Source organism: Myotis davidii, unplaced genomic scaffold, assembly GCF_000327345.1.
Source record: "Myotis davidii unplaced genomic scaffold, ASM32734v1 scaffold185, whole genome shotgun sequence".
NCBI classification, from domain to species: domain Eukaryota; kingdom Metazoa; phylum Chordata; class Mammalia; order Chiroptera; family Vespertilionidae; genus Myotis; species Myotis davidii.
Window position 1 is genome coordinate 3,813,010 of NW_006297811.1, and position 13,319 is coordinate 3,826,328.

The 13,319-nt window shown below is 43.7% G+C and overlaps 1 pseudogene; it reads right to left on the bottom strand.

Annotated features, from left to right (window-relative positions):
- Window positions 1-11,815: 11,815 nt before the first annotated feature.
- On the bottom strand, window positions 11,816-12,135 carry LOC102753628 (annotated as a pseudogene).
- Between the last annotated feature and the right edge of the window lie 1,184 nt (window positions 12,136-13,319).

Genomic DNA, 13,319 nt, shown 5'->3' on the forward strand with positions numbered 1-13,319 from the left:
TGACCCCTTTACCCTCTTCATCCTTCCTCCAACCCCTTTCCCCTCTGGTCACCACCATTCCATTGTCTTCATCTAAGAATTTGTTTGTTTTATTTGTCCATTAGTTGCTTTCCATTTTATATCCCACATATGAGTGAAATCATGTTTTTTTGTGTGCTTTTCTAACTTATTTTCTTTAACATGATACTCTCAAGATCCATCCGTCCATGTTGATGCAAACGGCATATACTATCCTTTCTATGGCTGAGCAGTACCCCATTGTACATATGTACCACATCTCTTGTTTGGAGATGAGAACTAGAAGTCAATTTGTGCTTTGGCTTCAAAATAATTAGTGCAAACTGCTCTTTGACTTGTTATCCATCTGTTCCTTCTTTCACTCATTTCTCAAATCATTTACCAAACATTTGCTGAGTATTTATCTCGAGTTATAGAGATAAGTAACAAACTATTTGTGCTCAGGAAGCTCAAAGTCCTGAGAAGTTGGACATGTACACCAGCAGTTCATTAGGTGTGCTGGGTGTGTAGCGGACACTGTGTCCAGGGTAATGACGAGCCTGGAAGAAAGTGAATGACCAGCCCTCTGCATGGGGTAGGGTATGGTTTCAGAGGAGGAACCTTTGAGCTGAGCAAAAAAGAGGAGGGAGGCATTTCATTGCTAAGGAATAACATATGCAAATGCAATGCACCGCTGAAAAGTGAGTAGTTGTCAGGGGCCATGTAATTATTGAGGCTGCAATAGTAAGAACAGTAAGAAATATTCTGTACCTGTAGATCTAATGAAACCTGGGCAAGGCGGGGCTAGATTGATGGAGGAGGCACATACACCTTTTTTTCCATGTCAGCTTTATTTTCAGGTATTATGTTACTGGCACTACATTGGCATTGCATACATATTTTGTTGAATTTGATTGAATTGATTTGATAGTGTTTTCTTTTTAATTATGAAGATAAGAAAGTAATAAAGCAAATAGAGAACAATACATATGTTATTTGCTATGAGTGAGTTTATGGTAATCAAATTTGCTAGTGGCAATTAACATACAGATGTTATTGTGGGATCAACATTCCATGTCAGTATGTCTTCTATATGGAGAGAAAAGGAAGTTGACAATCCCACTGCAAATGAAAGGAAAAAAAACACCATACTCCTTCAATGTGTGCACCAGAATTTGTACTCAAGAGTGACTCAGCCCTAGCTGGCTTGGCTCAGTGGATAGAGTGTTGCTCAGTGGACTGAAGAGTCCTGGTTTTGATTCCAGTCAAGGGGTTGTGGGCTCAATTCCCAGTGTGGGGCGTGCAGGAGGCGGCCGATCGATGATTCTCTCTCATCATTGATGTTTCTATCTTTCTCTCCCTCTCTCTTCCTCTCTGAAATCAATAAAAATGTATTTTAAAAAAAAGAGTGACTCAACTGATTCTCCACCAGTAAGACATTAGCCTATATTACCATTACTTTCTCCTAGGAGAGGGGAGGACCCATAAGGTCTTTGCCACTAAGGACATACATCCTTATTGAGAAATTGCCTGCTTCATGCTGTTGCCTGCCTATGATGAAAGAGGCCACTTGTTTACAAAGATGATTACAAAATATTTCCCATGTCCTCACTCATTCCCCTTTACAGTGTGACTCTGCCACCCCTGTCCATTCCTAAAGTCTGTTTCTCCTTCCCCTTGAACCTGGGCTGGTCTTGTGGCTTGCTTGATGGACAGAATGAAGGAGAACGATGTTCAACATTCATTATTCAAGGCTATCCTCAAGAGGCCCAGCAGAGGAGCTTGTGTTCTGACCTTTAGGAAGCTTTGATTAGCTTGTTGGAGACATAGGGACAACTTGGCAGATAATACAAACTTTCAGATGTGATTTAGACCAGCGGTCACCAGCGGGTGGTCCACGGACCACTAGTGGTCCATGAGGTCTGAAAGGTTGGCGACTGCTGATTTAAGGAAACCTTTGGAGCAGCCGTTGCCGACCGGTGGTCCGTGGACCACTGGGGGTCTGTGAGCTCTGAAAGGTTAATGACCGCTGATTTAAACCATCATCTTCATTAAAGAGTACATACAGATGGCCAATAGACATATGAAAAGATGTCCCCATATCACTAATCATCAGGGAATTGCAAATTAAAACCACAATGAGATGTCACCTCACTTCTGTCAAAATGGCTACCATCAATAAATCAATAAACACCAAGTTGTGGCGAGGTTGTGGGGAAAAGGGAACCCTCATGCACTGTTAGTGGGAATGCAGATGGGTGCAGCCACTGTGGAAAACAGTATGGCGGTTCCTCAAAAAATTAAAAATGAAACTGCCTTATGACCCAATGACTCAACTTCTGGGTATGTATCTGAAGAAACTAATACAAAATAACATTGAATATAAACAGTAATTGAAAAATAAAATTAAAAGAAAAGAAAACATGAACAGGTCTAAGATTATCCTTATGACGCTCCAGAGCCAGAGTCAACAGGCCAAGATAACACCCTGGAAGAGTTAATAAGTTGAACCCAGACTCAGAGATGCACAAAAGCACTCCTGAGTTGAGGAGCCTGTTTTAAATTGTCATGAGGAGTTATTTTAGCTTTGTTGCTAAAGATGCAACAACTGTGTCCTGAAGTAGACTTGAACAGCCGAAGTAAGCTGTGAAGTACTCATTGCTCTAATTACGCCATTATTGTTGAGGCAACCGTGTAGCGTGTGCTCCCCCCACCCCCACCCCCCCGGACTACAAGTCCCACTTTCTTCACTCAAGTCTCCTTTTTCCTTCTTTGACTGCCGTTTCCATCAGAACGTGTTGTTTGAGCAGCTACTGAGAGCAGATGCTGCTTAATGCTATGCGAAGGAGGGGGAGATCAGGTCCGGCCTCAGCCGGATAAGGCAGTCTGGAGCCAAGCCACAGGCATGAGACAAATGGGAAGCTATCCCCTGTTTAGATGACAAGCACAGGGAGTCAAGACAAGAGAAGCTGCAAGGCTGCTCATGGTTAACAGATGGCACGCGAGACACGAGAAAACTCGTGAGCGGTCCTTAACAGATGGGGCGCAAAACACGAGAAACTCGTGAGCGGTACACAATGTGTTAACATTTACAGCACAGATGTGCAGGGGAACAAAATAACAACGTGGTCTGTACTCTTGAGCAGGTGGTTGTGTCTTCAAGGGGTCAGGAAAAGAAAAATTACTCTGACCTTTCAAAGGTATGTTAGCTTAGATACACAAAGACAACAGACAATTTCAAAGGTAAAGAATGACCTTTGTCAAGGAAGCTCCAGACCTAGGACATAACTACCCACCAGCGCTGTTCTAGTTAGCGCTGTATGTGGTTACGTGGGTCTCTGGACTTGTAATGCTTGCCGTGTGGGCCTTTCCTGAGCGTGGCAGGTTTCGTATGTGGCCCCCCTTTTTCATCTGAACAGGCTAGAAAAACAACTTGGAATTTCTCAAGTTTTCCAAAAGCTCAATCAAGTGAGGCAAGTAACGAACCACTCACACAACCACATCCTTGACTCTCCACCAAGCTAACCATCCTATTCATGCGTCCATCATATTTTCTTTCCTCCTACAAATCCATGACTTTGTGTTTCCAGAGCCCCAGGATAGTAGAAACAACTCCGTGGTTCTACATAGCTTCTCTTTATTCCTCCCTACTTTCCCCAGACACTGTGGGTGGTAAAAGGAGAGGCCCATAATTTTAGTGCCAACATGTAATATTTTTAATCGGGCTGCACAATTCACACAGGAAGTTCTTGGGGCGGGGGGGGGGGCAACCTTTACATCTCATATTTTTCCACATTAATGAGATTAGCCTAGATCAACAATAAATAAATGTAAAAGCAGTAATAAAACACGATTGCTTATTAACTTTTAACAATTCCAGGCCCCTGTTTTGTAATATCTCTAATTTGACACCTTAAATTGGAGCAGAGTCTCCGCTTATGCTCAGAGTCTTCAGAGGTGCGTTCAAGATGGGCCAGGGCTTAGCACAGACCCTGCTCAGAATGAGGCCTTGAATACATGTAAGTGACTCTGGGAAAATCCTCTAAACCAAGATGACGATCTTCATGAGCTACTATTCTGGGGCAAAATAAAAATGTGAAAAGTTTCCTCTGGATTAAACTTTTATATCATTCCTATGTGGACTGTTTCTTTCTTTTTTAACCTTTATTATGGTGCGAAGCTAGGAAGAGGTCATTTTATTCAGGTTGGCTGTGATCTCCTACCAGTTTTATTCACAAATATGAAACTACCTAATTAATGCCGAATCTCCTCAGTTCCCAAGTTTTACGACTACCTTCAAAGAACAGAATGTTCAAAGTCGCATGAAAACCAGGAAGCCACGGGCAAAGCGCTTCCTAACAGAGCCTTTTTCTTGGCGACCTCTTTAAGAAACAGAAGAGAGAAGGAGGAGGACCTGAGAGCAGACAGAGAGGAAAACAGAAACAAAAAACTGCGCATGTCCCAAATGCAGGCTCAGGAACACTAAGGCACTATTTAAGCGGGAGTTAGAATAACCCTCAGCAACCAGGAGGCCCTTTGAGGCACTTAAAATAGAAGCTGTGGCTGCTAACAAGAACTGTGTTCACAGCTGCTGTGGGGAAAAGTAGCAAATACTGCCATCAGGAAAGACTCAGACACTTCTGCCCCTGCGGGCTCTGTTTCTGCCTGACCAGACCAACGCCCAGGACAGCCCACTTAGAAATCAGTAATCCAAGACTCTACGTGTATGTGCGGACTCCTTTCAAACCGAGCTAGGTATTTGGGAGGCAAGGAAGTAGAAGATGCTGTCCTTGCCCCCAGAGCGTGACAGCTGGCTGGGGACTTGACAGAAATGTCCACATAAGAAAATGTTTATGAGTTTATTTGAGACAAACTGATGATATATGCCAGGGAGCAAGATCTCAAATGCTCCGGAGAATGAACACTTTTTGCAGCTTCTTTTATACATTTGAAGTTAAGGAGGCAGGAGAAGCAAGGTGGGAACTGTACCACAGAATGGTGAACAAGATTATGTGCTCCCTTTAGGGTTAACACCATCAATAGGTATTACTTCTGACGAACAATGGCCAGGGCTGCTTCAAATCTTTCACTAAAGAAGTCATAGGCTGCCCTGACCGGTTTGGCTCAGTGGATAGAGCGCCGGCCTGTGGACTCAGGGGTCGCGGGTTCAATTCCGGCCAAGGGCATGTACCTTGGTTGCGGGCACATACCCAGTGGGGAGTGTGCAGGAGGCAGCTGATCGATGTTTCTCTTTCATTGCTGTTTCTAACTCTCTATCCCTCTCCCTTCCTCTCTGTGAAAAATCAATAAAAATATATTTAAAAAAAAAAAAAGAAGTCATAGGCCTGGGGCAGGACTACCATGACCTGCCCATTTGGGGATTTATGATCAGATCATTCTTTGAATTATTTTCTATAAAAGCCCTTTTTTTCATCCACGGGTACATTCAGAAAGAGTAAATGAACACCACCAAGCAATCCCGCCCTGCCTGGCCTCCAGGCTGAAAGGGAGGAATCAGTTGCTCACAGAGACTTTTTCCAGCCTCTGGGAGGAGACTGGCTGCCCCTTATTCATCATTTACCTCCTCTGAGCGCCCTTTGCCTTAAAAATAGGATCCCAGTGTGTTGTGAGAGTTTTGTTTCACAAAGTTGATAGTGCAGTGTAAGTACTAAATAAATGGCTACTTTTATCATCATCATCATCACCAACATGGTCATTATCATTAATATCTCTTAGAAGAACTTTCTGGAGGCTTAGGGCAATGTGCACAGCCAATGTGCACCATTTGACTCAAGTCCTAAAATAATTCATATGATCTTATTATATCTCTCCTAATTGAGATAAAAAGGCTCAGGCCTAACAATTCCTAACTTTGTCTTTCAAACCTTCAGCAAGATTTCAAACTCAGACTCTACACAGGAGGGACTGATGATGGAGTTCTGGCCTCTAAATGCTGGAAAAACGAACTTCCCAATGCCCTAAGTTTTCTTTACACTCCTCCTCCCATTTCTATTTCACTTCTTCAAAAGTAATGCCAACCTCAATAAGCCTGTCACGCCCACTCAACCTCTCCTGACCTCCACCCAAACCTTCATCGGGCATCTGAGCCACAGGACTTCCTAGAATCATTCCCAACATCCTCTCCCTTCCTCCCTGTAAGCACAGGGCCTTGCCACCTATTGGCATCTTGAAGACAATCCTCCCTATGATTTCACTCAGAAGGTATAGCTTATGCAGCATTTTGTCTCATTCCTCTCTACTGCTCCCACCATTGGCCCAATTTTATGTACTCATTCATCAAATTCATTGAGTATTTACTAGTACTATGGACAAACTGCTTTGCTTGGCATTCTGGGAAATAGCAGGCTATCTAAGACTCATTAACATTTGTCTATATGGAGCTCATCTCTAGAGCAGTGGTTCTCAACCTTCCTAATGCCAAGACCCTTTAATACAGTTCCTCATGTTGTGGTGACCCCCAACCATAAAATTATTTTTGTTGCTACTTCATAACTGTAATTTTGCTACTGTTATGAATCGTCATATAAATATCTGATATGCAGGATGTATTTTCATTGTTACAAATTGAACATAATTAAAGCAGAGTGATTCATCACAAAAACAATATGTAATTATATATGTGTTTTCCGATGGTCTTAGGCGACCCCTGTGAAAGGGTCGTTCGACCCCCAAAGGGGTCGTGACCCACAGGTTGAGAACTGCTGCTCTAGAGCAGGGTTGGGGAACTTCCAGCCCATGTGCCCTATAAGGCCGTCAGAGTCATTTGGTCTGGCCCTGCCTAGGCATCCACAGGCGGGACTCAACATTCAATAAATCTAGGAGCTTTTTTCATAGGACATAAATGTATATTAAGTGAATTATATTAAGCGGAATGATGTTACAAATAAGTTACAATCTTAGTCCCATGGAGTGCGCAGCCAAATCCAAATGGTCCTTGGCAGAAAAAGGTTCCCCGCCTCTGCCCTAGAGGGACTCGAGAAAGTATTTTAAGGTGACAAGGATCTAAAAAGACAAGAGTAGGTGCAGAGAGGGCAGGAGCAGGAACACGGGGAGCAGGAGAGCAGAGTTGGTACTCATGGAAGCTATTCCACCTGCCATGGGGAGCGCTGAACGGGGAGGCATGCTGCCAAGGCACGCTTGTCCTTATGCAAAGGGAAAGCTTCAGAATTCCAAGCTGGAGGGTCTTAGGTGTAAATGCTGGCGTGGGGACTTGCCTGAAGCTGCTGCACACACCGGGGGACTACGATTGTAACTTATTTCAGGTCATTTGGAGGGACTGATGAAGATTCGAGGAGGCTGTGGGGCCCCCAGAAAATACCTGGATATGAAGAAACTTCTTGGGGAGGAGGTGAGGCAAATCCTGTACATTGGTGTTTTTCTAACTTTTCTTGGGAAAACAAGCACCAAATCCAGATAATTCTAAGTTCAAATATTTCGGCAACTCTGAGTTGGCAGACAGAATTTAGATTGGGTAAAATTTGAGGCTTTTCCTAACCAGTTTGGAACAGTGGATAGCGTGTTGGCCTGTGGACTGAAGGGTCCCAGATTCGGTTCTGGTCAAGGGCATGTACCTAGGTTGCAGGCTCGATCCCCAACCCTGGTCGGGATGCATGTGTCTCACATCGATGTTTTTCTCTCTCTCTAGCTCGCCTCCTCCCTTCCACTCTCTCTAAAAATCAATGGAAAAAATATCCTCTGGTGAGGATTAACAAAACAAAACAATATTTGATGATTTCTTTAAATTGGAATTAAAAATGGTATTTGAGCTGATCTCTAAAGAATCAAGTGACCAAAAAATAAAGACCCAAGTGACCATTACAATGGAGAGTATGTGGCCATGAAAATAAATACAAGGATTTTTATTATAAATACAAAATAATGTTAAATGAAAGACATCAAAACAGAAGGTAAAACAGAGTATACTTACCAACTAGGGTCCTGGGGGGAAGTGTGCCCTCTCGTTCTCACAGAGCCAGCCGGGCCTATGCCCTGGTCTCCAGAAGCCCCACTCCAGCTGTCACCTTGCACCCTGAGCCTTGGGGAAGCCCTGTCTAGCCCTGTCCTCCTCTGCCTGCTTCTCTCCTGGGGGCCTCGCTGTCATTCCCAGTCCCTCCCAGAATTCCAGTAAATAAAATGTCTTCATATAAATGAATCATTTAATAAGTATTTGGCCCATAGCTGGCACTTAACAAATATTGGTGAAATATATAAGGGAGTGGATGGATGGATGGATGGATGGATGGATGGATGGATGGATGGATGAATGAATGAATGAATGATGAATGGAACCTAGCCATGGGTATGACTAAATCAAGCTTAATTCCAGGTTGAGGTGGAGCCAAGCATTCTTACAGAATACATAAAAACGGGCACGTCAGCACAAGACATCTGGCTGCCATAAAACTTCCTAGTCAGAGAAAATAACGCCTATGTGCCACAGAGGTTTCCTGTGGACTGGAATGTTCTCTAAACAAAGGAATAGACGCCATGCCTACGAAGGAAACGCAACACTGGAGCCAGGAGCCAGGGAAGGGAGATAGTGAGGAGACTGGATTCCAGAGCAGGCCCGACCCCAGCTGCCCTGGGTCCCCATGGACGGCTTTGGGGCAGGACACAGAAACGTGGCTTTAGCTGCGAATCCTCAGTCAGGACACATATGTCCCCAACTCCGAAAAGGCCCTGTGCCTGTCTTCACTGAGCAGAAAGTCCCTCTTTTCTTGGGGCCTTGGGCTGGGCAGGAGGGAGCTGTCCTCACACTCCCATTTGCAGCCTCAATAACGTCATCTCTAACTGATTCCTGGACACATCGAGAAATGCAAGAGACGGGTTTGCCAGAAAAGCAGAGTTTCATCCATTTGTCCGTATGTGTGTTTTCAGACGTTGTTCTTTCCCCTCTGCTGGGTATGAATGAATCACATCCTCAGGAAATGGGAACCAGGGGAGTAAGCCAGCACTCAGGAACGTCTTAAAAACGAAGCCAGTTCGACTGACTCACTGGATTGATGCAGCTCTAACCAAACACTTGAGGTCTTGAAGCAGGCATGCTCTGTTAGTGATTCAAGATGGGTTAGTTTGGTGCCCAGGGTTTGTGCAGGCAAAAGGCAGGCTGACCTCATTGAGAGCCCTTACTCAGTGGGGTTACTCATTTATCAGAATAAATGGAGAAATCTAAGGCACTCTGGGAAACCAACTTTAAGAAGAGCATGGCTAGTGTTACCCTTCAACCACTATTCTTTAAGGGGACTATATGAGACAGTACCAAAGAGCATTCTTTAGAGCATCTTTCATCAATGCATCAGAAAAAGTAAAGCAATTTAGAATTCCAAATCCAAAGATAACTCCAAAAGAAAGAACATTCTAATCCTTTTACCATCACACAATTGGCCCCAGTGCTCTAGCCTTGATGGAATAATAGGGCATTATGGGGGAGGTGAGTTCAGGAAATTGGGTGAGGCCCGTCTGTGCTATGCAAATAAATAGATGCAGGAGGAATTTTCATTTATCTTCCAAAATTGGAATGAACTCGAAGGCCTAAAAATGACGGGCAGATGACTTACACCCAGTTACTTCACTCTGCTATTGTTGGTCACACCCAAAGATAACCGTCTGCAAACTGGAATGAAGGGGTCTCAGGCACAAGGACTCAGGCGAGAGCTTATCGGTGCCCCCTACTTGATGGAAGGGAATCACAGATGTGACTCCTCACCAGGCACAGGGAACACACCAGTTACAAGTGGAAATTTCATTTCTCTCTCTAAGCTAAAACAATACATCGCTCCAGACCGCAAGCCCTCAAATGTCATTCCAATCCATATCCTGTCAGACCAATTTAAGCTGCGGCTATGAATTCTAAATAAACTGTGCTGATTTTGAGAGCCACAAAGCTTTGCACAGAAAATGAAAGCCAGTTGTTATAGTTAAGGGGAACACACATCTTTGATTTAAACCAGAGGAAAGGTGGGGCTAAAGCCAAGCTGTTTAAAATGTGAAAACTTCCTCTTTCTAAGGGTGGGTGCTTGTCTCAATAAGTTAATGCCTGATAAGCCTGTGCAAAGTCCAGGGTGAATGGCTGCCCCAGCTCCAAGCAGGTCAAGTGGGCCCTGATTCTGGCCTGGAGAACTCTGTGATCTGGGTGGGCCCTGCCCTTTAGAGACAACCTCCAATGTTCTCCTCTTTCTGGCCTTTCTCCACTTGAACTGTCCACGCTAAAGCTCCTTTGTCCATCTGTTCTCTCTTCAGCGAGACACTCCCTCACAGGGAAGCCACCGTCCTATTCAGTCCCTTTGTGTAGCCCAGCCGGTGTGGCTCAAAGATGGAGTGTCCACCTATGAACCAAGAGGTCACTGGTTGATTCCTGGTCAGGGCGCATGCCCGGGTTGCAGGCTCCATCCCCAGTAGGGGACGTGCAGGAGGCAGCCCATCAATGTCTCCTCTCTCTCTCTCTCTCTCTCTCTCTCTCTGTTTCTCTTCTTCTCTCTCTCTAAAAATCAATACAACATAATTTTTTAAAATATACCTCACAGCAGGACTGACAGATGGCAGCTCTGAGGGGCAGGGAGCAGCTCTTACAGAGCCACGCTGGGCTCCCCTCACCCTCAGAGGGGTGCAGGCGAGCACAGCGAGACAAGACATGGCCTCTCCTCATGCTCTCCCACCTCTAACAAGCAACCCAACAGGGGAACCACCTTAAGCCATGTCCCAGATCACCTTCAGCTTTGCCATTTCCGAAGAACCCAGATAACAATTTCCTAACCTCCTTGCTGGAAGGCTGATAGGGATGGTTAGAAGAAAGCCTTACCCAGGGCCCTCCTTTCTCAGACATTGTTTTTTCATGTTGCTTATTTGATTTTAAAGTGATGCCTGCCTATTGTAGAAAGTACAAAAGCTTTTTTCTAACTTTCTTTTTTTGCAAGTTACTAAGTAGAAAATTTGGGCTTTTTGCATAATAAATTACACTTATTTTCCTACACCATTGAAAACTTTTGAAACTTACTAGAGTTTTAAGTGTAGATGGAAAAGGGGGCTACATACTAAACCTAACAAGCTCAGGGGAGGCCTACATGGCAGGCTGTTGCGGTCCAGCCCCAGCAGGTCCAGGGGTTCCCAAAGGTGTGGACAGAGTCGGTGAAGGAATGACACTGAGGCAGCGTTCAGTTGACCAGCATGGTTGGGTTCTCTCACCTGGTTCTAGCCAGGATCTCCAGCCAGGTTCTGTGTTTATTGTCCTGTCACATCTGTACTTATACCAGTTGATTTTAATCCTATCAATTCTATTCCAAAGGTTAGGGCGTAACTTATCTCCATTCCACAGTTACTCTATTATTCTATTAAGCTACAAGGAAGTAACTGAAGGAGATTATCCTAAATAAAGATCATGTAGCTTAAGCGTGATTGTTCGTAGTTAAAATGATTACCTGCCTGGCACTTAGTTTAGGGGTTTTATTCCCTCCCTAACTCCAGGGAAAAATCCCCACCTGGGGAAACAACTTTTCTCGGAGAGGTGGCCTTGGTTAAAACACATAGCGCTAAGAAATGGAGCAAACATATTAAGAACAGTATGCCATATATGCCAGGTCCCTTGAAACATATGCTGTGCAGATGTTTCTTCCCTGCAGCAACTGTGTAAAGCAGTAAGGATGGACCGGCTTCTGGCAGAAGGCCTTAAAAACCCAGAGACCAACACAACCACACAGGGAGGTTTTATTTTTTTGAAGTTTCAGATATTTATTAATCAGTGTAAGCCCCAACACGATACTCCAACATGTCTTTAAGCATTTGGAGGGGAAATAGTTCCCGGTTAAGTGGACAAAGGTGCAGATGGCCTCTGGAAGACCTTCATTCTAAGCAGCTGTTCAGTGAAACATTTCATTAAGAAGTCTGGACCTTCTCTCTTCAGTTTGCCGTAACCTAAATTCATTGAATAGAACTTGTATTGATCATTGGGACCCAGCTTGTCCCAGGATTCTGGGTTATTCTTTCTGTCCCAGCAGACATCTGGATTGAACCATGCCAGGTGCAAGATACACAGCGCTGCCCCAGTGCTTTCGACTCCAATAAATACAAAGTGGAGGATCAAGCTTGGTATTTCTTGGCCTGACCAAGGATCTGATGGAGCATGATTTTGGCAGAGGGATCAGGCCCAGAAGCAGAGAAATACAACAGAACAAGAGGCAGGACCAAGTAGTCTCTATGTAAAAATTCCTAACTCAATGCAGGTCCTTGAAGGTAGTCCCATCCTAAGCCTGTAGCTTCCTTGACAAAGGTCAGTATTTACCTTTAGAATCATCTATTGTCATTTCACAAATTAGAACAAACTCTCCAAAAATTTATATAGAACCAAAAAAGATCCTGAAATAGCCACAGCAATCTTGAGAAAGAAGAACAAAGTTGGAGGAATGACAAGACAAGATAATCAAGTTATACTACAAAGCCACTATACTCAAAACAGACTGGTTCTGGCACAAGAACAGACCTACAGATCAATGGAATGGAACAGAGAACCCAGAAATTGACCCAAGCCATTATGCTCAATTAATATTTGACAAAGGAGGTACAATGGAGTAAAGGAAGTCTCTTCAATAAATGGTGCTGGGAAAATTGGACAGGAACAAATAAAAAAATGAAACCAGACCACCAACATATACCATACACAAGAATAAACTCAAAATGAATAAAAGACTTAAATGTAAGTCATGAAACCATAAAAATCTTAGAAGAAACCATAGGCAGCAAAATCTCAGACATCTCTTGTAGCAATATGTTTACCGATACATCTCCTAGGGCAAATGAAAACTAATGAGAAAATAAACAAATGGGACTAAAATAAAATAAAATTTTATTTTATCAAAATAAAATGCTTCTGCACAGAAAAAAAATCAACAAAATGACAAGAGAGTGCACTGCATGGGAGAACATATTTGCCAATGATACATCTGTTAAGAGGTTAATTTTCAAAATATATAGGAAACTTATATGGCTTAACAAAAGGAAGACAAACTATCCAATCAAATAATGTGCAAAGGACCTAAATAGACACTTTTTCAGAGTGGACATACAGAAGGCCACGAAGCACATGAAAAAAATGCTCAAAGTGTAGGAAGCATGCCTCTATGATGCATCTTCATAGAAAAGAAACAGCATGTGGCCAGGCGGCTACTAAATTTCCCCAGAGCAAACAGGATGTGGGGGTTGGGGGAGAGGATGAGAGCTGTACATGTGGCTGATAGCACGTGTCCTAGGAAGATTCCTCTACCAGTGGTTGGCAAACTGTGGCTTTTTTTAACAACAACAAGCAAGCAACC